Here is a 24220-nt window from a genome sequence, read left to right as displayed (position 1 = left end):
CTTTTGAACAACAAGGGTACAAATCTGTAAGATAGAGAAAAACAAACAGCCCTGTGGCCTTGGAACATAATTTGCATTCGATAACAATTTTTAATGCATACCAAACACCTGGAAGTGTGCAAGGAATAAAGTCGCTAATAACTAGATATTAATTGAATGCAAGAATGAGTATATTAAAGAGGAAGTTTTATATGAGTAGTACTTTTGAGAATCCACAGCTTTTATTTTCTGTCTGATCTTTTTTCCAGATATGATTCAAAAGCTTGAGACCAAAAATGTGTGTGCATAGAAAACACTTTTCAGTCCTCACTCATAGTGATGTGAACAAAAGCATTCAATGTCAAAGTCTAAATATTTCTTTTAATTACTGACTTGTAGTTTGAGCCTTTAAAAAAATAAGCAGTGAAATGTCACAGCTCTTTTAGAATTTGTCTAGCAGGTTTTCCAGTCTTACTGGAAGACTCCTGCCCCCCCCCAAAAGAAAAATAAAAAATTAAAAAAATAAAAATAAAAAATTAGTAGTGAAAACAAATCTTTTTTAGATTCCAATAAATATCAGAGGACTTTTTCCACTTTTAGGTGGCAAATTATATAACCCTCATTTTATTATCTTATTCCGTGCTGCTTATTTAGAGAACTGAACAGACAGAAGGTGATGGAATTAGCCACATGTGGGATCCAATGGACACAGCCTTTTTCTAGCTGAGTATTGTTGAACGAAGTACTCATACCCTAACCACCTCATAGGGTTCCTTGAAGAATAAGAATTGCATCTGACACAGGGTCGATTCTCCAAAACCTGGAAGCCACTACTGGTAATTCAAAGGTAAGCATTTCTGCACAAGCCTCTGTAGAATGGTTGTCAACTCCAGAAATACTTGTCACAAACATTATGAAAACCTTGGATGTATAAGATTATATATACATATACATGCTCAACTCTACACTGGGTGATTGAAAGTAATGGGATTCATTCCACCAGAAACCTGTAAAATAGCAAAGCTCAGCCAAACAGAACTTTTTCTAAGGGATATTAATTCACTCTTCAGACAGGCTAAAGGTGGCTAATAGCCTACCAAGAGATAATAGAAAGACAAAGCAGCCACTGGTTACCTAAGAAATGAAATCAGAAGTAAATTACTCATAGAGTGCTTGTGGATGCTTTCTTTTTTAACAGGAAGAATACATTTTGTCAGCATGAGATGACCATGAGTAATATAAAGACCAAACTTTCTAATGCTGTGTAACAAATTACCATACACTAAGTACCTTAAAATAACACACACGCCATTTCTTAGTTTCTGTGGGTTGGGGGTCCAGCACATTACACGGTAGGAGTGGGTCCTCTGCTCAAGGCCTCAAGGCACCAGATGACTATGCCTTCATCCAGAGGCCCAACTAGAGAAGGATCTACTTCCAAGATCCCTCAGGTTGCTGGAGAAATGATTTCCTTGTGCCTGGAGGGCCCAAATCCCATCGTCTTGTTAGCTCTTGTCCAGGGACTGCCCTTAGTTCCGAAAGGCCAATCCATGCACCCTGTCGTGCATCTGACTTCAGGAAGACCCAGTATCTTTTTTCCTTTTTCTTTCAAAATTTTTTGACGTTTATTCATTTTTGAGAGACAGAGAGAGACAGAGCTCAAATGGGGGTGGGGCAGAGAGAGAGGGAGACAGAATCGGAAGCAGGCTCCAGGCTCTGAGCTGTCAGCGCAGAGCCTGACATGGGGCTCAAACTCACGAACCAGGAGATCATGACCTGAGCTGAAGTTAGATGCTTAACCGACTGAGCCCCCCAGGCGCCCCGACCCAGTATCTTCTAATTAGGGCAGCACTACCCGCGTAATCTCCCTTTTGACTAACGCAAAGTCAACAAAATAGTAACCTAGTGGTGAGCGTGATATCGAGTCACAGTCATAGTTGTGCTCACCCTCAAGGGGAAAGAACGTTATGGAGAGTACATGCCACAGGCAGCAGTCTTGGGGACAATCCTGGAATTCTCCCTATCGCAGGAAGGGAAGACATAAGGAGAGCCTTCATGGGGTATGGAATGCTAGACATGGAAAAAATTCCCTTTGTTTCTTCATGCATGAATTGAAAACCCAGACATACAGGGAAAAGGTACCATACCAGAAAGAACATCACATTAGACAACAAAGAATATGTACACTTTATTGATTAGTGTAAATGGATATTTAAAGATTATATTATGTCAAGAAATTATCTTCTCTGCCACTTCCAAATGTGGATTGCTATAGTCTGAACGTTTGGGTTTCCTCGACATTCAAAGGTTGAAATTGCAGCCTGCTGAATGTTAGGAATTATGCCTTTGGCGGGGGTGCCTCAGTAATGAAGGTAGAGCCGTGAGATCTATCACCCGGGCATGCAGCCAGAAGTCTGCGACCTGGGCCCTGCCCTGCCCATGGAGGCACCCTGATCTTGGACTTCCAGCCTCCAGAACTGTGATAAATAAATTTGTGTCCTTTACAAGCTACCCCCTGCTCTAGCATCCCAAATGGACTAAGACAGGCATTCTTTCTGAGTGTTTAGTTACCATCATTGAGTGATATGAGTTGATGTAATATTCCCTGTTGACCTCTGTCTTGAAAATACTGCATATCTACCTTCAGACTGATCCCTAATTTTTAAATTGGCTCCATTTAGTCACGAGTAATTTTTCATAAGTGGGTGACATCAGAAACTATTCTTTGTATTTCCATTAACAATTTTGATAACCGCATAATAGAAATTGAAATTAAATCAATGATTGTAAGACTTTCTTCCCAACGGCTGTTTTTGCAAGATCAGTTACAAGCATGTGACAGCACTGTCCCGTGGATGATATTATAGCAACATTAGAGTCATGCACAAATATCTAATACTGAGTGTGATTTTATAACCTGATCTCTTCATTTCTTTTAAGCACTATGTTAACCTTAATTAAAATGATAAAATGGCCAAATTCTTGTTCTTCTTTAAAGTATTCTCTGCCTCAGAGTGAATAAACCAACCAAACCCCTGGGAGTCAGTCTGAGAAGTTGAGCGGGATAGGGACTCCCAAATCTGACAGACCTGGGTTCCACTGACCGTTCTGGTTTTTTTTTTTTTTTTTTTAGGTATATGACTCCCCACAAGTTCTCAATGCTTCTCTGCTTCTGTATCCTTATCAATCAGTAAGTGTTGGTAAAATCGGGGATATTAGAAGATTTATGTCACAGTCTTGTTATTCAGATAAAGCTTATAAAACATGTCAAGCATCCATCAAATGCCAACTATCACTCTTGCTATTACTAGCACCAGAAATAAAAATATGTTTTAAAGTAGGTTTGAGATTTTTTTATTTGTTATTTTTTACTTTTTTTAATATGAAATTTATTGTCAAATTAGTTTCCATACAACACCCAGTGCTCATCCCAACAGGTGCCCTCCTCGATACCCATCACCCACCCTCCCCTCCCTCCCACCCCCCATAAACCCTCAGTTTGTTCTCAGTTTTTAGGAGTCTCTTATGTTTTGGCTCCCTCCATCTCTAACCAATTTTTTTTCCTTTCCCTCCCCCATGGTCTTCTATTAAGTTTCTCAGGATCCACATAGAAGTGAAAACATATGGAATCTGTCCTTCTCTGTAGGACTTTTTTTTTTTTTAATTTTTTTTTTTAACCTTTATTTATTTTTGAGACAGAGAGAGACAGAGCATGAACGGGGGAGGGTCAGAGAGAGGGAGACATAGAATCGGAAACAGGCTCCAGGCTCCGAGCTGTCAGCACAGAGCCCGATGCGGGGCTCGAACTCACAGACCGTGAGATCACGACCTGAGCCGAAGTCGGCCGCTTAACCGACTGAGCCACCCAGGTGCCCCTGTAGGACTTTTTTTTAAATAAATTGACTTCAAATCCTGTTTTTATTTTTAAAAAAAGCATTTGCCCTTTTTTGTTATACATTATTTTACCTGATCTGATTACTGCTGTATTTCTGTCTGACATGTACCCTTTGTCTTAATCTGTTTCTACTTGTCAGGAAGTGTGCTAATTATAGTTAAATATGGACAAATGACATATAAACACAAAACAGCATTTGCTGCTTCAGTCAGTTGTCTCGAGGATAAAATTTTTAAATAAAAATTTTCTTGTCTTGACAAGTTGAAATCACAATAATTTCATTTTCTGTTATATCACTTGATATAACTCATTTTCCAAAAGAAGAAAAATCTTCCTGAATAATTTATATGCCCCATTTGCTTTCTAGAAATCAGTTGTCAAATTCAAGGTAGGTGCTTACATTTAATTTTAAGTAATAATAATGACACTAAATAAAATAGATCAGGACAAATAAATATATGCTTATATAACCCCACAGTGATATAGTTCACAAATTAATATTACTGACAAGTCATGTGTAAAGTTAAGAATTATAATATCACACTATTTTGTTTACCTCAGTGTTTCAGAGTTTCACAAGCTTGGAGCTGAATTTTGAGCCTCCAGTGATGCAATTTTTTGTGTTTATTCATTTATCTATACCAACCTTACCCTAGACTTCATCTCAGTTCCCTATTTTTTTCCATTGCAATTTATTTATGTCTTTTTACTTTTCTTATATTTTATTAATATTACTAATGGTCAGTCTAATCCCTTTGGTGAAGAAATTATTTAGATATCACCCTTCACTTATAAATAGGCAGAAATAATAACTAATACAGTAGGCAGATATGTTCATGAATAAAAACAAAAACAAAGCAAAACTATTTCTGTTTCACAGCACAGATAATAATTTACATTTTAAAATGACTAGAAACAAATATGAAATGAAAAGATGTTTCATTGTATAAATTAGAACTCTTGGATGCTTGAAAATACCAAAACCTAAAATAACTGTCAAAAAGGGTCTGCATTATTAATCTTCAGATGACGAACATTTCAGTAGTGGCCCTGATTTCAAACATATTTCAATGTCTCAAAAATCCTTGAGGTATGATTGTGTGTGTGTGTGTGTGTGTGTGTGTGCGCGCGCGTGTGTAAGTGTGCTTGTGTGTTTGGAGGAGAAAGTGAATATTGAAGACCCACATGCAAACAAAAATACCTTTATAGGAAAAAAGGTACTTCTTCTTTGAATGCTATTAAATAATTCAGAAAAAAATTCCAGTCAATCTGTTACCAGAGTACTGGTCACTTTAGTGGGGTAGGAGGAATTTGGGTTTGATGATTGATCAGGATGGGCAATGGGTCTGTGCTGTGGTAGAAAGGTAAGAGGACATGGAACATAGGATGTGGAAAATGTGATGGCCCACCTGCCGTGTAGATGGCCCACCTGCTGCGTAGACCGGAGCAAGTCTGGCACCCAAAGGACCCAGGAGTACTAGAGACGGCTGCCACATGTAGAACAGTGTTTATATACAGAATTTAAGATGTCCTAGAAGATGAGTTGAAGACATATTGAAGACATAAGTGAGTAAACTATGAGGCTTGAATGAGACCCTTAAATGTAAATCAGTGTGTATACACAGGAGATGCAAATACACACTTAAGGCCTTTCAGCATGTTATTTCCTATTGGTTTACTCTTAGTTTATCTTTTTCCAGCTACAGTACCCAAATCTTAACAGATAATTAATTTGTTGGATGTTGTTGGATGAAATCGATGGATGAACACATTAAAGACAACACGTGTCTATTTGTTTCTATTCTAATTTATTCTTTCTGATGTAAGTTTTTTCTACGTTGTGATGTCTATGCTTTTACATTTTGACTGTTTTGCTCCCCCAGAGAGAGATGGCAGAGTGGGAGGACGTTGAAGTCTCCCTGGCCAGCATTTGTGACTAGATACCACCCACATCCAAGTCGATAAACCGAAGAACGTTCTGAAAACTAGCAGAACCAACCCCACCGCTAATTATAGGGAAGGAGCTGCATCTGAAAGGTGAGGAGGGTCTGAAAAGTGGAGGGAGGCTGCCTGCAGGAAGAAGGGAGCTGTGTGCACAGAAAGGACCCGCACACCAGGAAGCTCACACTGGGAACGCCAATCCCCATAACACTTGGCTTTAAAACTAGGAGAGGCTGAATTCTGTGAATTTGTGAAACCAAGAGGCACTTGGAGCCTGGAGTTTTAAAAGCCAGCTGACTCAGCACTGGGTGGGCCTGGAGGGTGAGTGGTAGCAGGGTCTCTGCCCTTAAAGAGATAGCAGCCTGCACACAGAGGCAACATAAAAACAGCTTACACAGACAGGAGAAAAATCTGTTTATACTGATTTCAGAGGATGTTGGGGGACTTCTCTGGAAATGAGGGAGCTGTCAGATGCCCCTTTCCTCCCCCAACTGCCAGCATAAACACGGAGCCACCTGTGAGAAGCAGCCTTGCACAGATGACTTGCTACCTAATGAGCTAGCAAAGGGTTATGTGCCATGTGCATGAATTTTTCCGAGGACTTGCCACGCCAAGCCTTAGCCCTGGGCTCAGGGCAAATTTGTTAAAGCCACATGCGTGCCCCCCCCCACCACCATTTCATGTTGAGACTAGCCACATGCCCCCAGGCTCTGTAGCAAGCCACGCTCCTAGGGGCCCTGGTGCTCCAGACCCAACCATGTCCCCCCTGCCAGGGTCACACACTGTGCCCAGCCTTGCACCCCCGGCCAACCCCAGTGCACAGGAACCAGGCACCATCACGCTTCAGGGGATCTGGTAGAGGACTAGTGGCCCAGTTAGCAAATTTTGCTAACACTGCTATTCTGCCCCCAATTCCTTGGCAGACATGCCCTCTTACAGCAGGCCTGCCAGAGAGGAGGCACAGGCCACAACAGACAGAATCAGTGCAGATGAAAAGAAAAGTGACTCAGACACAACAGCAGGGCATCAGCAACACACACAGGATGCTCTCCTGAAGTGCTAGGCTCTGGCGAACAGGGATCACTGCACTCCAGGGCACCCAGGACCTCTTCTTCATAAACTCACCAGAACTTTCAAAAGCAGAAGATATAGCTGACTTTCTTAACACAGAAAAACAGACAACAGAGAGGCAGACAAAATGAGAAGATGGAGAAATTTATCCCAAATGAAAGAATAGGGCAAAGCTATGGCCAGAGATCTAAGCAAAACAGATAGAAGGAACATTCCAGGTAGAGAATTAAACGCAATGATCATCAGGATACTCACTGGACATGAGAAAACATGAGTGAGACCTGGAATAACATAGCAGAGATAAAGGGCTCAACTAGTAAAGTGAGAAACACACTTGACAGAATGAACAGCAGGAGGGAAGAATCAGAGGAATGAATTAGTGAGGTGGAAGACAGAGGAATGGAAAGTAATCAAGCTGAAGGAAAGAAAGAAAGAAAAATTTGCAAAACAAGAATAGACTGAGGGAACTCAGTGATGCCATCAAAGGTAACAACGTTTGTGCTATAGGAGTCGCGAAGAAGAGAGAGAAACAGGGAAAGAAAATTTATTTGAAGAAATAACAGCTGAAAACTTTCCTAATCAGGGGAATGAGACAGATACCCAGATCCAGGAGGCACAAAGAACTCAAATCTAAATTAAAAAAAGAAAAAAAAAAAGTATACCACACTAAGACATATTGTAATTAAGTTGGCAAAATAGAGTGATAAAGAAAAAAAAAATTAAGCAGCAAAAAAAAGTCCATAATTTTATAAGTTTTTTTATATAGTTCAGATACTAACCTTTATCAGATTTGTCGTTTGCAAATACCTTGTCCCATTTCAAAGGTTGCCTTTGTTACACTGATTGTATCCTTCACTGTGCAGAAGCTTTTTGATTTTGATGTAGTCCCAATAGTTTATCTTAATGAATCATTATCACAATACTTATCACGTTGTAATGTAATGAATTTCCAACTTGTATGTGTCCTCACTGGGCTTCAAAGCATTTAAAGGAAGGGGCCATGTTCTTATTAATTTTGGATCCCTGATCTTAACAAATTCTGTGCTGCTGGAGAGCATGCACCTGGATGTAGTGTTGCTCATGTGCTCTAAACTCTCAGGTCCCCTAGTTGAGTCTCTGTGCTCGTCATTGTCATCTGATCTCAGCCTTGGAGCTTGTAAGGATCTGTAGGGTATAACTTCTTAAGTAAAGTAGGTAAATATTTGAATTAAAACTCGCAATATTGGGGGGGGGCCTGGGTGGCTCAGTCGCTCAGGTCATGATCTCACATTTTGTGGGTTCGAGCCCCGCATCAGGCTCTGTGCTGACAGCTTGCTCAGAGCCTACAGTTGGCTTCAGATTCTGTCTCCTTCTCTCTCTCTGCCCCTCCCCCACTCACGCTCTGTCTCTGTCTCTCAAAAATAAATAAATGTTAAAAAAAATTTTTAAAAACTCGCATTATGGAAAGAAAAACCATCAAAACTTCAAAAAACGTTACTGTATAACATGAACAATTTACTTGTTTACTTAGATTCATCCTCAAATAATCAATTAATTTGTATTGGTATGAATGGTAGCATTCCTTAAATTGATTCTTTTTGGAATCTGAGGTAAATAGTAGGCACTGAATACATGATATTAGATAAATTTTACGGATTGAATAAATACTAACCGATTAGGGAAATCTTAGCAAATCTAGAATAAAAATGTTCTGATACTGAAAGCCTGCAAATAAATGACCACAATCTATGCTTAACTGTTTAAAAACTTCTGATGTTTTCTTTGCCATAAACAATTATGCCCACATGGATCTTATTACCAACATAGCAATAGATACATTATCTACATCTCCCTTTAAGGAGATATAGATGTTTTAAACCTGTTTCACAAATGACAGTCCTTGACATCAAAATAAAAGCCATTTGTGTGGAAGCTTGCGTTATTAGCAAGGCTGTGCTGAAGAGGAAGCAGGTACAAAGAGCAGAGCCTTCAAATCACCATTCCTGTTTTCAATGAAGGCAATCGTGCTATTTTACTAAAAGGAGAAACTGCATGAGAATCTCAATCGTTATCATGTGACGTAGAAATGAAAATGTAGGGCGCTCACAGGTAGGAAGGGATTCAGTAGTCAGGGATGTTTGAAGAAAGGCTGTAGAACTGGGAATATATATATTTTTCTTTTTTGCATTTCCAGTTTTAAATAAATTTCGACCTACAGTAATGTTGGGAAACAGTACAGAACAACCCTGTTAGCTTTCACACAAATAAGCCAAGAACCTAACATTGAGACGACACTGTCATCTAAAGTCCAGACTTAATTTTGGTTTTGCCTTTCCTTCTACCAATGTGCTCTTCTGTTCAGGGTCCCACATCGCCTGTAGTTTTCCTGTCCCCTAGTGTCTCCCACTCTGGGACCCTGGGCTGTATTAACTTTCTATTGCTGCTGTTAGAAACTACAACAAACTTAACACCTTCAAACAACACAGACTTGTTGTTTTACCCTCGTGCAGATTCGTTGTCGCCACTGATTCTTCTACTGTAGGTTTCACGTGGCAGAAATCAAGGTATGAGTGTGGCTCAGCTCTCACTGAGAAGTTCCAGGAAGAATGCGCCTCTGAGTTCATTCACGTTGTCAAAATCCAGCTCCTTGTGGATTGTAGGACGAAGGCCCCTGTTTGCTGTCTTTCTGCCTGGGGCCATTCTCAGTTCCAAGAGGACCCTTTCTGGTCCTTGCACACGGCCCTGCAGCTCAGGGACCTCAACAGTACATCAAGTCCCCGCGCAAGACGTTTCTGACGTCCCCTCCTGTGGTTACATATCTCTAACACTGGACAGACTTCTGTTTTTTGAAGGATTCACACAGTTAGACTGGGCCCACCCATATAATTGAGGGCCGTCTCACCTTCTTCAGGTGGGCCACCTCACAATTTTATACCTGCAAAGTTCCTTTCTCCACACAACTTAACATCTTCATAGGCTCCAGGGATTACTGGTCACTGGGTGAGTGAGAGTGGGGAGGAGTCTGTCCACTGCACTTTGATGCTTTTGACCCTTTTGAACAGTACCAGTCAATTATTGTGCAGAATATTCCTCAACTTGGGTTCATCTGATATTTCCTCTTGATTAAATTGAAGTCCAGCATTATCGAGAAGAATACCACAAAAAAAAAGATGTGATACGTTACCAGCACATCTATCAGGGGTACTTGCTATCCATAATTCACATTATGGGTAATTCATATTACCCATGGTTACTTACATAAGGTGGTGTTTGCTAATGTGAATTTCTCAGGTAGAAAATAACTATTTTCCCTTTGTAGTTAATAGATTTTGTGGGGAAAATACTCTGAAAGTCTGTAAATATCTTGTTTCTCTGAAAGATGATGATCTTTATTTCCCTCATACTTTCCGTATTTATTAATTAGAATTCTTTCGAAAAGAAGAAATGTCCCTCCTCCCTCCCTGCCTCCCTCCCTCCCTCCCTCCCTCCCTCTCTCCTTCCTTCCTTCCTTCCCTCCCGCCTTCCTTTCATCACATCTTTAATTCAACATAGACTGACATTTATTTGGGCTTTGGGATACAATCTAATACTACTGTTATTTTGTTGTTGTTGTTGATCAAATTATTCCACATCCTGAGTCCTTGGCAAAGCCTCCATAATTTTGTGAACACTGCCCTATTTTCTGACACCATAAAATGTCCCAGGCCTTTTGACCTTCCATGGCCCAGCCCTGGATGCGATCTTCTACAAGGAGTCCTGGGTCCATTTATTGGAAATGGCTTTTGAAACAGAAGCTGTGGGTGCAGGTGCTAGATATACATGCATACCTCATTTTATTGTGTTTTGCTTTGTTGCACTTCACAGATACTGTGTTTTTTACTAGTTGAAGGTTTGTGGCCACCCTGTGTGGAGCAAAGTCTGTTGCTGCCTTTTCCAACATGATTTGCCCACCCCACGGCTCTGTGTCAGACTTTGGTGATTTTCACAATATTTCAAACATTTTCATTGTTTTTACATTTGTGATGGTGATCTGTGATTGGGGATGATGGTTCCCTGTAAGATCAGATGATGGTTAACATTTTTTAGCCATAAAATATTGTTAAATTCCAGTTTACACATTGTTTTTGGACATAATGCCATTGCACATTCAACAGACTACAGCGCAGTGCAAAACATAACTTTTCTATGCACCGGGGAAACTAAAAAACCATTTGACTCATTTTACTGCAATATTCACTTTATCATAGCAGTCTGGAGCTGAACATACAATATTTCCAAGGTACGCAAGTCCTAACATTTTAGAGGCAATTTGCCTGTCCTCTCTTCTTGTGCCATCTGTTTTATTATAGTTTCAGCCCCTTCTCTGTGTGCCCTTTGCCACTAGCATTCAAGCATAATTAAGTCTGTCACAACTTTAACAACAAAAATAATTCTTCCTTTAAGACTGTAACACATACTAGCTACTCCTGTGATTTTTTTCTTCCAGTCTCACTGCCAAGCTCTTAGAAAGCACGTCTAAACCAACGGTTCTTAATTTAATTTTATTTTTCTTTAATTTTTTTTTGTCTCAGGACTCCTTTACACACATTAGAGTCATCAAGAACACTCCCTTCCCATTTTTCTTCTTTACCTGACTTACAGCTATTTTTACTGTGCTAGAAAATAGAAAACCTTTTAAAAATGAAAATAATCGTTTAAGAATAATAAATCATCTTCGTGTTAACGTGGATAACATACTTTTTAAAACAAAACATAGATAATCTTCCAAAAATTCAGTGGGTAAGGCGTTGTTTTTCATTTTTTGCAGCCCTCTTTAATGTCAGGCTTAAGAGTGATGAATTAGATTCTGATAAATGCCGTCTGCATTCAGTCTTTTTCAGTATGTTCATCTTGTTAAAGTAGTTGATGAAAATATGGCCTTACACTGATATGCACTTGAGGAAAGGAAGAGTATTTTGGTAACTACTTTAGACAATTGTGGATATTTTCATTGATACTAAAAACGGGACTCGGGGTAGGTTCTTAAAGTTTAGTGATGATGCAGACTTGGTTCATAGCAAAGGACATTTTACGCTGTCGCATTTCAATGCTATACGTCTCAGATCATAAATGAATCTTTTACCAATGCGTGATTTTGAAATATATATGTAATTCGTAAAATACTGGTCTCCTAAGCTACGCATATTTTCCAAATATTGAGGTATTTTATTAAATTGCCTTAGAAATTTCTAGAAAGCAAAAGAATACTCAATCGTATATTCTACTAGCCATCAAAACAATGACATCAACATGCTCCACGTCGCCTTGGAAAACTGCTGTGCCCCTGGTGGGCCAGGAAGTGTGAAGAAGGTAAATCACAACTTTTCATTACTGCGAACAATGAGTCCATGGACAGGGTTGCAGGGGTACTGCAGACTACATGTGAAAAGCACTGGGATACGCAGCTGGCACCTTCGATTTCTTAGGACAAACTTCCGCCCTCAGTCATTTAATTTAGTGTGACCCAGTTCAAACACAATACCCGTTTGTCTTCAGAATATTTACTATTTAGATCATTCAGCCTCTGTGGTATCTTCCACTTTGACCTTGGAATAAGTTTTTCTCTTGGGTATCTGTGAAACTTTGTGAAGTTACTCATTTCTCCTTACCTCTCTAACCACTATACCCAGGTACCTTTGGGGCTTCGTTTTTATTTTTTCCTTTTTCTGAATTTATTTATTTATTTATTTATTTATTTATTTATTTATATGTGGGGTTTTTGTTTATGTTTATAGTTGGCACACGATGTCGAATTAGTTTCAGGTGTACAACATAGTGATCTGACAACCCTATATGTTATGCGTGTTCCTACCACCTGTCACCCTGCAACACTATGACAATGCCATTGATTGTATTCCTTATTCTTTGCATTTGACTCCCATGACTTATTCAGTCCAAGCTGTGGCTTCTTCTTTTGTGTGTGTGTGGCCTCAAAAGGAGGTGTTTTTCAAAAATTCTCTCTGCAGCCTTCTCCTCCCAGAGTCTGGGTGGCCTCTGGTATTGCTACAACAAACATCACCCACATGTGGATGGTTCCAATCTGATCCTCTTCCTGAGCCCCAGAATCACATATTCAGCACGACACTGTGCATCTGTACTCACACGCTTCTTAACAACACTGTTCAGCATTTTTTACCTGAATTCATTATTTTCTCCTTGGCATAATTCTCAAAATTTATCTAGAGTCTTGATCAAAATCAAGAAGACATGGACAATTTTGTTATCAATCCTTTTTCTCTTTTAAAGTCAGAATAGTATTTTCTTAGACTCCAATATGTGTTATACCTTTCGTTTTCTACAGTCCCTCAAAAAACACGGGTTGGTTTAAATGAAACTATTTTTAAGTTCTTCAGCACTTTCACATGCTACTTTTCCAAGTGTTCAGTTAAAATAAAATCTTCATTTAAAGATATAGATATATATTGGGGCGCCTGGGTGGCGCAGTCGGTTAAGCGTCCGACTTCAGCTCAGGTCACGATCTCGCGGTCCGTGAGTTCGAGCCCCGCGTCGGGCTCTGGGCTGATGGCTCGGAGCCTGGAGCCTGTTTCCCATTCTGTGTCTCCCTCTCTCTCCGCCCCTCCCCCGTTCATGCTATGTCTCTCTCTGTCCCAAAAATAAATAAAAAACGTTGAAAAATAAAAAAATAAAAAAAAATAAAGATATAGATATAGATATATATCTATATAAAGATATATATCTATATAAAGATATAGATATATATGTTTATATATAAACATAGGAGATATATACATATATGTCTTTTTAAACATAAAATTAATATGCTATAAGATATATTTATTTTAAATATACAATTTAATGGTTTTGTATGTCTGTGGAGTTGTGCAACCATCACCAGAAACTAAGTGTAGAATATTTTAATTAAAATAAAATTCATGCCCCCCGACATTAACCCTTGGAAACCACTACCTGTATAGTTTGCCTTTCTTCAAACAGCGTATCATTGGATTCATACCATATGCAGTCTTCTCAGATTGGCTTCTTTCACTTAGTAATAGACATTTACGTTTCCTCAGTGTATTTCTTGTCTTCATAGTTCATTTATTTTTAGCACTGAGTAAGGCCCCATTGTCCGGAGGTACCATCGTTATGTATGTATTCACCTACTGAAAGACATGTTGGTTGCTTCCACGTTTTGGCAGTTATGAATAAAACCGTTATAAGCATTCGTATGCAGGTTTTGTGTGGACGTAAGTTTTCAGCTTCTTTACGCCATTACCACAGAATGCAGTTGCTAGATCACGTGGTAAGAACATGTTTAGTTTTGTAAGAAACCACTAAACTGTCTTCCACAGTGGCTGTACCATTTTGCTTTCCCTACAGTAATGAATGAGAGAGTTTCTCTTGCTGCATATATTTTCCAGGATCTGATGGTGTCAGTTTCTGGGTTTTGGCCACTTCAGTAGGTAAATAGTAGTATCTCATTGTTGTTTTAAATTGCATTTCCCTGATGACATATGATGAGCATCTTTTCATATGATCATTTGCCATTTGTGTATCTTCTCTGGTGAGGTGCCTCTTAAGGTCTTTGGCCATTTAATTTTTTTTTTATTATTTATTTTTGAGAGACAGAGAGACAGCATGAGTGGGGAAGGGGCAGAGAGAGAGAGGGAGACACAGAATCTGAAGCAGGCTCCAGGCTCTGAGCTGTCAGCACAGAGCTCAAGATGGGGCTTGAACTCAGACTCCAAGATCATGACATGAGCTGAAGTCGGACACTTAACCAACAGAGCCAACCAGGCAGCACCCACCTTTTTTTAAAAAATGTTTATTTACTTGTGAGAGGGAGAGTGAGAGACAGAGAAAGATTTTTCTTTAATTTTTTTTAGTGTTTATTTCTTTTTGAGAGAGAGACACAGAGGTCTTTGGCCAATTTTTAATTGGGTTATTTGTTTACTTATTGTTAATTTTAAGAGTTCTTTGTATATTTGTACAACAGTAGTTATCAGATATGTCTTTTGCCAGTATTTTCTGTCTGTGGCTTGCCTTTTCATTCTCTTGGAGGTGCCTTTTGTAGGGTTGAAACTTTCAATTTTAATAAAGTTTATTTTTTCAAGTATTTTTTCATAGTCCATGTTTCAGTGTTGCATTTTTATTTTTTAAATTTTATTTATTTTGTTTTATTTTATTTTATTTTATTTTACTTTATTTTGTTTTATTCTATTGCTTATAGATGTTCAGTTGCAACACCATTTGTTGACAAGACCATTTTTGACCCATTGTTTCTTTGCCTTTGCTTCTCTGTTGCAGGCCAGTTGATTGTATTTCCGTGATCTGTGTCTGGGCTCTCAATTCTATTGCTCTGGTGTATCTGTCTATTCTTTTACTAACACCACACTGTCTTGCTTCCTATGGCTTCAGAGTAAGTCTTCAGGTTGATAGTGTCAGCCCCCCCCCCAACCTTTGTTTTTCCCCTTCAATAAATACTGTGTTGGCGATTCTGGGTTCTCTGTGGTTTTGATTTATATTCCTGTAATAGTTATTGATGTTGAGCATCTTTTAATTTCTTATCATACATTATTTACATATTATAAGTAAATATCATTCATTTCACTGTCCGTTTTTTTTTAAGTTTATTTATTTTTGAGAGAGAAAGAGAGAGACAGAGCGTGAGTAGGGGAGGGGCAGAGAGAGAGGGAGAATCTGAAGCAGGCTCCAGGCTCTGAGCTGTCAGCACAGAGCCCAATGCAGAACTTGAACCCACAAACCTCCAGATCATGACCTGAGCCCAAGTTGGATGCTTAACCAACTGAACCACCAAGGCGCCTGGTTTGATAAACTACTTTCTAAATAAAGTAAGGAATGTTAGTCCCTGCTATTCTTTTTTTTTTTTTTTAACATTTATTCATTTTTTGAGAGACAGAGAGAGAGAGACAGAGTGTGAGCAGGGGAAGGGCAGAGAGAGAGGGAGTCACAGAATCTGAAACAAGCTCCAGGCTACAAGCTGTCAGCACAGAGCCCAACGCAGGGCTCCAACTCACAAATCGCAAGATCATGAGCTGAGCTGAAGTCTGATGCTTAACCGACTGAGCCACCCAGGCACCCCTCCACTGTCCATTTTTAAATTGGATTGCTAACATAAAAATATTTAAGTGGTAAGAGTTCTTTGTATATTCCCTATTTTTCTTCTGAAACCAATATATAATTTTAAAACATTTATCCCATTCTGTGGATCATGTTTTCACTTTCTTGATGGTGTCATGTTTAGTATGACATTACATTTTGATGTAATATAATTCATGTACTTTTTCTTAATTTGCAAATGTTTTGAGTGTCACATTTAAAAAACTATTAATTAATCAAAGGTCACGATGATTTATACCTATGTTTGCTTCTAAGAGTTTTATAGCTCTTACACTTAGGTTTAATGATCTTTTAAAAGTTATTTTTTGTATATGTGAACTAGGGATCCAGCTTCATTCTTTTACATGTGGATATCCAGTTATTTCGGCAATATTTATTGAAATGATTGTTCTTTCCATATTGAATTGTCTTAGCACCCTTGTTGAAAATCAGTTAAGAACAAATTTGAGATTATTTCAGTATTCTCTCCCATCTTCTGCTCTTTTGATTGTTACAGATGCGTATTAACTTTTGAAATTGGGAAACAAGAATTTCCAAACTTTATTTTTCAAGGTTGCTTTTTGTATTCTGAGTTCTTTCCAAATGGCTTTCCAAATGGATAGATCCAAATGGATTAGTTTATCAGTTCCTTTGGGGGAAAAAAAGCAGCTGTGATTTTGATAGTAATTGTGTTAAAACTGTAGGGCAGTTTGGGGCACCGGGGTGGCTCAGTCAGTTAAGCGTCCGACTTTGGCTCAGGTCATGATCTCACGGTTTGAGAGTTCAAGCCCTGGGTGGGCTTTGTGCTGACAGCTCAGAGCCTGAACCTGTTTTGGATTCTGTGTCTCCTTCTCTCTTCCCCTCCCCTGCTTGCACTCTGCCTCTCTTTCTCAAAAGTAAATTAACATTAAAAAAAATTTTTTTTAACTGTAGAGCAGTTTGAAAGGGTACCTTAATAATACTAACTTTTCTAATTCATAAACATGAAATGTCTTTTCACTTATTTAAATCTTCTTTAACATATTTAAATAACTTGTTGTAGTTGTCAGTTCAAAACTTTTATCCTCCTCTTGTTACATTTCTTGAGCATTTTATGCAGTCTGATGTTATTGTAAATGGAGTGTTTCCTTAATTTCATTTTTAGGTAATCCATTGCCAGTCTATAGAAATATAATTGACTTTCATATATTGACCTTATGTTCTAATACCTTACCAAGCTTGTCCATTTGTTCTAATAGATTGTGCCTGTGTATGTATTCCTTAGAATTTTAATTTTTTAAATGTTTATTTACTTTGGAGAGAGACAGCGAAAGCAAGCAAGAAAGAGAGGGGGACACAGAATCTGAACCAAGCTCCAGGCTCCGAGCTGTCAGCACAGAGCCTGACGTGAGGCTGCAGCTCACAAACCGCAAGATCATGACCTGAACTGAAGTTGGACACTTCACCCAGTGAGCCACCCAGGTGCCCCAGAATTTTAACGTCCCAAATGACGTTATCTGCAAATAGAAATACTTATGCTTCTTTCTTTCAAATCTGGGGAACTTTTATTTCAGCCTGATTGCTGTGGTTAAAACCTCCATTACATTGCCGAATAGAAATGATGAGAGTAGACATACTTATCTTGTTCCTGGTTTTAGAGAGGAAGCATGAACTCTTTCACTATTAATTGTGATATTAGCTATGTGTTTACCATATATGACTTTTAGTGGATTTAGCCTTAATTGCCAATTTGCTGATGTTTTATAATGAAGGGTGTTGAATGTTATCAAATGAGTTGCCTGTGTCTACCTACATGATTATCTCTCTCTCTTTCTGTTCTATTATGATGGTGTATTATAAATATATGTGTACAATAAATAACTTTTCCACTTTGCATTTCATTGTAGGATATCTCTGAAGGGTGGAATGTTTGGAGAGTGATAAGTTACCAGATGTTTTGAATAATTTACAGGAGATGATGGAACTACACTTGAGCCATAAGATAATTGTGAGGCATTTCAGATAATTAAAGCTAAACATTTTTGTCAACCGAAGATAGTTGTCACGTTTCATAGACCTTTTGGGAGACTCACATGAACATGTGAATTTTTTTAAATCATGTTTTTGCTTCTGAATTAGAAAACAAGGTTGCTGAGGACATAAACTTCAATGACTAAAAGATACTCTCTTCCTGTGCTTATACTAGCCCGACTATAGGGTCTAGAAGGAATAACAAGGTTTCACTTTGATGTTTACAACACAAAATGCACACAATCAGTACTTGGCAGATCTGACTTATCAACCTCCCAGTTGCAACATTTTTAAATTTATTTTTCTTAGAAATTTGAAACTTATACTTGTAATATGTTCCCTAATTCTGGGTTGAACAATCTTAGCATTGCTTTAAAAGCAACTCCTTGCCTGTAATGAAAGTATCAACCTGATTAGATGAAAAGTAACATAGAACTTTCCTTTCTTTAATTTTTTTTAACATTTATTTAGTTTTGAGAGGCAGAGAGAGACAGCTCACGAGCAGAGGAGGGGCAGAGAAAGAGGGAGACACAGAATCTGAAGAAGGCTCCAGGCTCTGAGCTGTCAGCACAGAACCCTATGTGGGGCTCAAACCCACCAACCATGAGATCATGACCTGAGCCAAAGTCGATCACCCGGGTGCCCCAGTAACGTGGAACTTTCAAAGAAATAGAATGAAATAAAATACCTTAATTTTATATTTATATATTTGAACATATAAAATATTATTCTGAGTCTGTTATTTTTGAAATATGAGTTACTCCTTATTACTACTTACTTGAATAATTTATCAAATAAAAGCTGCCTTCCCTTCATACATATTTTAAGCTATGTACCTCTAATTGTAAGAATAATCTAACTGGCAAGAACTTTTTATTGTGTGCATTCTTAAAATTGAATTACATCTTTTGTATTCTCTTGTCAGCATATAGAGGCAGGTAGAACTCTCATTTCTCATGCCTAAAGTCACTTTACTATGATTTCTGTCTCTGTAAGCATAACATATAAAAATGCTTACTTGGGAAAAAGAAAACATGTGTTTTATCTTCAGGAGAAAATATGAATTATAAATCAAAAACTCAAACCTTTGAAATGTTGGGATAGGAATATATAAAAACTAAATGACTAATATAGATAATTAACTAAAATATTTGAAAAAAAAGAAACACAAGTATTCATAGAGTGTAAAACTATGATGTTTCCATTTTCAAGTAACGGATACATTTACTTGAAGCCCTTGCTTCTGAGAATTGACTTCTGCAGAGACTTAGTAAGAAATGTTTGAAGCCATGATGGCCTCACTAACCCGATCCTTTTTGGATAAGTGATGTATATTTTATGTAAATTGTATGTAAATGATCACAATAGTCTTCTCTTTATTTTTTAGGGTATATGTTCCGAGACCCACAATTGTTGCCTAAAACCACAGATGGTACCGAACCTTATATATACTGTCTTTTTTCTATATAAAAAGTTTAATGTATAAATTAAGTAAGGTAAGATATTAACAATAATAACTGGTAAAAACGTAGAATCATTACAATAATGTATTGTAATAAGTTACGTGAGTGTGGTGTCTCTTTCTCAAAATATCTTATGCTGTACTCGCCCTTCTTTCTCTAGTGATGATGTGAGATAATAAAATGCCTACATGATAATACGAAGTTGGGTGAATGGTGTAAGCATGGGATATAACAGGCTACTACTGACCTTCTGAAGATATGTCGTGGTTGACTGTGGATAACTGTGGATAAGCTGTGGTTGACTGTGGATAACAGACCGTGGAAAGTGAAACTACAGTTAGGGAGGAAGCTACTGTATTTCCAGTTAAGGTTGGTCTGCTGCTGGTTCAAAGAACAGCTTTGCGGGAGAAATGCTAATTATAGCTCACATTTTTAAATTCCTGGTTATTCGTTTGCTTTTCAGCCAACAGCTTTCCTTTTTGAAATGTTTTGAGAGATATTTTCTTTCCTGAGTCTTTCAGAAATATTTAGGAATGTATACTTAATTGCATAAGTGTAATACTCCTTTTTGTCTTTTTGAGCCATTAGAATTGGCTTTTGATTACTCAACTCTCTGGATATTCCGTTCATCTCTCTCTCTCTCTCTCTCTCTAACCCCCACCTCTTTTTTTTTTAATGGTTTGAGCTATATGCTTGTACAAAGTACTATAAAGGCTTCCCATTTTAACAACAACGACAACAAAAATTGAAGTCTCCAGGCTCCTGTACCTTCCTTCTCTTAAGAAAACTGCTCATCTACTACATTAACACCGCTGCTCCCTGGATGCATTTGCAACAATAACACGAATTTTGAACTTCACATGAGTGAAGTTAATCCACATTGGATAGCTGAGGTTGGAGATGAAAAGGTTTCAGAAGACCATACAATCTTTCCAGCAACATGATAGATCTTAACATACGATAGATCTCAAACATATGATCTTTCCAGCAACATGATAGATGCAGTCACAGAAGAAATAAAACAAATGGCTTTGTGGATCCAAGATTGAAAGTTTTCAAGTTGGATATTGAAGAAAAGAAAGAAGTGTAGGATGTAAGAGTTTGTGAACTCACCGCACCACAGTGTGATAGACACTGACTCAATATTCACCACACTAATCTTTGCTTCCTGGTCACACGGCTGGATGACAATCCCCAGCCTCCCTTTCAGATGGCTGGGCCCATGTGAATGAAACCTAGATTGTGAGTTAAGGATGTGGACCAATTCTTCTGCAACTTTCCATAATAGTTTCGCCCATACATCATATTCCATCTTCTTTCCCATCACCTAATTGAACAAGGGTAATGTGAAAGTGGAACCTCTAGCTTTTTCTTTTTCCTCCTATATTCTAGAATAGGTTTGGGAGAATTTGACAACGTGGACACAAACAAAAGGAAAGACAAAAAAATCAGGCACCCCCAAACCATTAACTCTCCTTAACCAAAGAACTAGAAAAGGAGCAGCCTCGTAACAGAAAACTTTTAGACCATAAATAGACAGTCTAGATTTCTACTTTGGCCTGGCTGTACCAAGGCACTCCAACCCTCCTGACAAGGTGATATTACAGAAAGCTGAGCAAAGGGCAGTGCTTTTCTCCTCACTGGGTAACAATGAACACAGTCACATCTCCACCTGGATGTCTGTGGATGCCATGGATGGAGCAGTAGTGAGACACTCCCCTTCCTCTCAGTAGGTTGGTACCAAAGGAGGAATCTTGGGAGGCAGAGCTCCCAGCCACAGTCTCTTCACTCCCTGAGTGCCATTAGGGGATGGGTATGGAAACTTGCTTTCTATTCCTACATAGTAATAACAAGGAATTGACCTCCATTTCTCTGCCAGAATGGTGTCAGCAGAATCCAGCTACAACAGAATATTTAAATAACCTCCAAATCCTCATGACATAATACCCAAAATATTCAGGGCCAATAGAAAATCAGTTATCAAAATGTATCATACCACACACCACAAAAATCTCAACTTGAATGAGGAAGAACAATTAATAGACATCAGCACTGAGAAGACAGAGATGCTGAAATTACCTGACAAAAATTTTAAAGTCATCATAGAAATAAATACTTCTTAAAAAATTTAAAAACATGTTTGAAACAAATGGGGAAAATGCAAGTCTCACTGACTAACTATAAAGTCTTAGTAAAGAGATAGAAGATATAAAAAAAAAGTGAAAATTTTAGAACTGAATAATAAAAGTTTAGATTGGGGAAAAATAGAAATTTGATGGATGGGCTCACAAGAATGGAAAGGAAAGAGGAAAAAAATAAGTGACGGTGTAGACAGAACAATATAAACTACTCAATCTGAACAACAAATGTAAATAGATTGAAGAAAAGTACAACCCTAGGGATATATGAGACTTTAATAAAAGATATAACATTTCTGTCATTAAGTTTCCCAGAAGAGAGAAGAAAGATAGTAGGGATGAAAACTTATTAAAAAAAAATTAATGGCTGAACCTTCTCAAATTGGGCCATTTTTTTTTCCTTTACAAAACGACAGAATCAAGAATCTGAGTGAATCCCAAAGAGTGTAATTCCAAGAAATCCACATCAAGGCACATCAAGACACATCAAGTCAAACTAAAAACAAAAAACAAAGAAAAATCTTTAAATCAGTGGGAGAAACAACACGTTTCTTACAGGGGAAATGAATTCTAAGGACACCATGTAAGAAAGCATAAAGACACAAAAGACACAACATTTTTCAAAGGATGAAAGAAAAGAACTTGCAGCCCCACATCTTATATCCAGCAAAAATAATCCTTGGGAATAAAGGGAAAATCAAAACATCGTCCTATGGAGAAAAACTAACAGTGCTTGTCACCCATAGACTTACCCACTTAAACACACATTCTCTTTCTTCTTCTGTACAGTTATTAATTGTGACATTGGCTGTAATAAGAAAATGTTGGAAAAACCTACATGTTTGTAGAACTGAATGGTTAAAGAAATTATAATTCATCCGCACGGTAAAATTTCACAAGTGTCAAAAAACTATGGGTACGTCAAAAACTGGTAGTGGTGACTTCAAGATATAATTGCTAAGCATAAGGATAAAAAATATTGGGGAATTCTAATATATTAAAAGCATCACATTCTTAAAGCACATAAGTCTTGCATTTATTGCATTAGCTGTGAGTTTGGGGAACTTACTCCACGTCATTTTCCTTGGCTTAGATCACCCGCCTCTGTCGCTCAATGACATTTAATCCTATGGTTTATAACTCCCCCCCCCCCCATTCATTGGAACTATCATAAAATTCCTGTATTTTCTTTTTATAGAAAAACACACAACTAAATCTTTTGGACCTATCATGAAAAACACATGTAGAGCCCCCAAAGGAATTCAGAGGACTCAAAGATGTCAGACCACTGAAACTTCTAAATTATCTGCCTAAATCAGTGATCCAAATCCTCACATGAAGTCACTTTCTACAGACAATAATTTTATGGTGGCATTATCTCTGTCTCACCGCTTTAATATCTGGTAGCTTGTTGTGGGCATAATAATGGCCCAAAGATGGTCACCCGCTAATTCCTCAAAGCCATGGATAGTTGGTACCTTGTATGGCAAAAAGAACTTTATAAATGTGATTAAATTAAGGACATTTACATGGGACAATTCACTATTCTGGATTATTAGGTAGGCCCAGTGAAATCATAAGGGTTCCGATAACTGGAAAAAGGAGGAAAAAGAGCCAGAGGAGGAGATATGACGATGGATGCCTCCAAAACCTGCGAAACGTAAGGACCAGATTTTCCTCTAGAACATACGGGAAGAATGGAATTCTGCTGACATCTTCACTTCAGTCCTAGAAGACCCATTTCGGAAATCCATCGTCCAGAACTGTAAAAGCAATAAATTAATGCTGCTTTAAGCACTGAAATTTGTGGTGATTTGTTACAGAAGGAATAGGGAACCAATTCAGAGCATGAGGAAGAAACTCCACGAGCATACAGGTACTTAGTGATGGAACCCTTTGCTTGGCTCTCATTGTGTCTACTGTCATCTCTCTCGCTCACATTGATGCAGCCACTCCAGCACTTTCAGTTGCTGGAATATTCCATTTTCTCCTTTGTGCATATAATTTCTTCATACTGTTGAACCTACCAGGAATGTCTACCTCCTCCAACCCTTCACCTCACCAATTTACTCTTGAATTCTCCATTCAGACACCATCTGTATCATTTAAGAAACTCATTCTCGTCGCTTCTCTCCCTATCTACTTTTGTTCTGCCCAGTTTCACCTCAGCACTTGTAAAACTGTAATGCCAAAATCTATTAATTTTTACCTCATAATTCAAGTTCAAAGATCCCTTGAAAGAAGAGCTAAGTGATATTTAGCTATTTATTAATTTAAGTGATATTTAATAATTTTATCCTCAGCATGTACAACAATATCTGTACCATGGTAGATACTTATGTTGCGAAGGAATAGATAAGTATATAATAAAATGCATGATAAATGGATACTAAGGAATAATGCTTAATAATTATTTGGGGGCAGAATTATAAACAAAAATAAAATGCATTGGCAAATAAAATGCCATTGATTTCCTCATAATAAACTTACTAACTTTAGATTCTACATCATTTTTATCTTGCACTGTCTCGTCAATGAATAGTTGAGTTAAAAAATAAACTTGTATGAATATGTCAGACTATATTTTACTCATTTAATACATTCTTGTTTTAAAAGCAGATGTC

General features: G+C 38.0%; 1 non-coding gene across 1 annotated transcript; it reads left to right on the top strand.

Moving 5' to 3' along the window:
• The first annotated feature begins 405 nt into the window (after positions 1–405).
• Positions 406–466, top strand: LOC131495162 (U7 small nuclear RNA). Its single transcript, XR_009253802.1, has one exon. It is a non-coding gene; the product is annotated as a U7 small nuclear RNA (small nuclear RNA).
• Positions 467–24220: the final 23754 nt, after the last annotated feature.

This window comes from Neofelis nebulosa, chromosome 14, assembly GCF_028018385.1.
Source record: "Neofelis nebulosa isolate mNeoNeb1 chromosome 14, mNeoNeb1.pri, whole genome shotgun sequence".
Lineage (NCBI taxonomy): Eukaryota > Metazoa > Chordata > Mammalia > Carnivora > Felidae > Neofelis > Neofelis nebulosa.
This window is presented reverse-complemented; position numbering and strand designations above follow the sequence as displayed.